At 48.2% G+C, this 3,100-nt stretch overlaps 1 long non-coding RNA gene across 1 annotated transcript; it reads left to right on the forward strand.

The window, feature by feature from the left end:
* Positions 1-438: 438 nt before the first annotated feature.
* Positions 439-1,468, forward strand: LOC108362845 (uncharacterized). Its single transcript, XR_001847523.1, has 3 exons — positions 439-700; positions 778-948; positions 1,200-1,468. It is a non-coding gene; the product is annotated as an uncharacterized LOC108362845 (long non-coding RNA).
* The last annotated feature ends 1,632 nt before the right edge of the window (positions 1,469-3,100 follow it).

Genomic DNA, 3,100 nt, shown 5'->3' on the forward strand with positions numbered 1-3,100 from the left:
GCCTTCCCAATCCTTTTAGTCTTTAATTAAAACGCGCATTTAATGTTTACAAAACTGGACGTTTATTCGCACACACACGGTTACATATAAATTTTAACTTTAAATGCTACGACTAGCTTAACAACTTCGCTTGAAGGCGGTCAAGTACAATCTGCCGTATTGCTGTCCTTCGTTTGTCTAGTGAAGTCTATAGTTGAGTATGTTCAGTGTGGTCCGTTCAATCCTTGTGAGTGTTGTATTCGTCGATCAGTCTTAGTACGGGTCCCCACTGTCATACTTGTATGTATGTATGTCGATGGCCGCCTACATCATTTCCCACATTCGGCCATCCTGCGCGATCATTCGGCCTCGGATGATGGATTCCATTTCTTTAGAAATTTGGCTACGGTAATTGTGCGGTCTGACCCTTCGTGGTCGCCGATCTTCTCTGTGGCGTAGCGTCCGTTTCGCATAATCCTCGCAATCCTATATGGTCCGAAGTATTTTGGCTTTAACTTGAGTCTCGATCCGTATTGCGTTCGCTTGATTGCTACTAGCTCGTCCATGGCGTACTCTTTTGCAGTTCGTCGACGTTCGTTAAACGTTCTGCGGTTTTCTTGCTGTATTTCGGCGATTTTGTCGCGTGCTTGGTGGCATACTTCTTCCCTCTCTGCATCAAACTCGTCGATGTGCTCCTTCTGCAGAAGCTCTTGCTCCATAGGTGATACTGAGATTTCATNCCCCTCTCTTCATCAAACTCGTCGATGTGCTCCTTCTGCAGAAGCTCTTGCTCCATAGGTGATACTGAGATTTCATCTGGCTTGTAGGCTGCTGCCGAACTCTGTACCTTGTCCGTTCGCGTCCTGCTTACATGAAATACATCTATCTCGCATTCTTTATTTTGCTTCGTTCCGGCTTCCACGCATACGTTTCCGGACCCTGCTTGCAGCCCGCTGATTTGACTTGAAGGTCTTCCATCGCGAAACNTTCTTCCCTCTCTTCATCAAACTCGTCGATGTGCTCCTTCTGCAGAAGCTCTTGCTCCATAGGTGATACTGAGATTTCATCTGGCTTGTAGGTTGCTGCCGAACTCTGTACCGTGTCTGTTCGCGTCCTGCTTACATGAAATACATCTATCTCGCATTCTTTATTTTGCTTCGTTCCGGCTTCCACGCATACGTTTCCGGACCCTGCTTGCAGCCCGCTGATTTGACTTGAAGGTCTTCCATCGCGAAACCTCGCCCATTCCGCACCTCGTTCGTACACACCTGTCTTGCTGGGATTCGCATGCTCTCGTGGTGATCCTACGATACCACCATGCCTAACACTCGTACCGTGTTCACTGACACAATCTCGCATTTCATCACGTCTACGCTGAACCTCAGTCGCATCTGCCGGTCTAGCACTTATTCTCAACTTCCTCACAATATTCGTTATCAGATTGTAAATATTGTTCAAATCATCGGTGATCGAATTATCAGGATTTGCACTTGCGCAATTTCCACCCCACTGCCTTGCGTTTTGCTGCGCCATCTCCTGAATTCTTTTCGACTCGCCCAACCTCTACGCAATTACCAGCCTTCGCCTTGCGCACAAATGAGCTTTCTCCAACTTGACCAGCATTCGGGGAATTTCCGGCCACTGCCTTCCACGCCGCTGCACCTTCACACGGATCTGCTCCGTCTCGCACCACACTAGCGCAATTATCGGCCACTGCTTTGCGCTCGAGTGCATCCTCGCGTCCACTGAACTTTCTCGCCTTCTCCTTAAAAACGGCACCATCTTCCGTAACGATAAGGTCAACGTGTTTGAGGACATTGTTGCCTATCACCAGCGGGTAGTCCAAATCCCGCTCCCTTGCCACATGTCAAGCGGAATTCCATCTACTTGCATTGGGATGGTAAAACTACCCATTGTCGTTATTGCACTGTTACCGATGCCCACCAGTCGCCGCTTCTCCTTGCTGAGCTCTGCATCCAGCTGCAGCATCAACAAAGTGTCATGACGCATTAGACACAGGTCTGACCCTGTGTCGATAAGTGCCGAAACTGTCTGATTCGAAGTGCTAAAATGGATGTCTTTAAAAATCAGGCCGCTCTGCCTTACCGCCATAATGTTTGCTGGAGCTCTCTCGGGCTTCACTTCATTTCCAGCGCTCTTGCACTCACTCGCTCTATGACCCTCGTTGCCACATTGAANCGTGGGACTGATCACCACAGTTGAAACACCCTTTGCTTGAGGCCGGTGAATTTCGTAAATCCGTGTTTGAAGACGTTGGCTTTACATAATTCCTACTCGTGGTCTGTGGTTTGCTCGACCGGATCTTCGCGTAAACCTTGATCTGTTCCTTCAGCTCCTTGATATTTCGCGCCTGATACAAGTTGCTCTTATTCGCGCGATTATCTGAAATCCCCTCGATGAAATACTCGATCAAGCTGGAATCATCGAGACTGACTGGTTTGCTGATCTCCATCATTGCATACAGATACTCCCGCAGATCTTCGCCTGGTCGCTGGTGGCGCTTCCGAAGGACGCGGTGTATTTCCGGCGACGACATGGTGACGCCAAACTCCGAGCGCAGAGCGGATTTTAGAGAATCCCAATTGCTAACTCCAGTTTGGCTTCTAATAAAAAGTTTTGCTCCACCCTTCAGCAACTGCTTGGCGTAGATGAATTTCTGAAGGTCGCTCCACTGCACAGCCATTGCGTTGGCCTCAAAATCCTCCAGCCACTGCTCAAATATCGGCTGACCAGACCCGCTAAATTTGGACAACGAGTCCTCAATGTCTCGAAGAGTGAATGCTGGACGCTCAGCCACGGACCCACGTACGCTTCGCCTACTTGCAGCGTCATCGAAATCGGTATAATCGCCGTCGCTCACATTCAGGCCGAAGTGTTCCAGCAGCCTGTCCTGCAACGTCGCTTTCCGTCCGTTAGTCGACAAACCTAAACCGCCCAACTTTTCCCTAAGACCGTCAACCGTCAAGCTAAAAATTTCATCACGGTCCATGTCTTACAATATTATCAATTAAAATTTCTATTATTTAAATCGATGTGGTAAAATGTTTGAACTTCTCGGTATTTAACAGACATACATTTAATACTGATACACAAAATACTC

The sequence above is a fragment of the Rhagoletis zephyria genome, unplaced genomic scaffold (assembly GCF_001687245.7).
Source record: "Rhagoletis zephyria isolate East Lansing unplaced genomic scaffold, Rhagoletis_zephyria_1.1 Rzeph_scaffold_01118, whole genome shotgun sequence".
In the NCBI taxonomy this organism is placed as follows: domain Eukaryota; kingdom Metazoa; phylum Arthropoda; class Insecta; order Diptera; family Tephritidae; genus Rhagoletis; species Rhagoletis zephyria.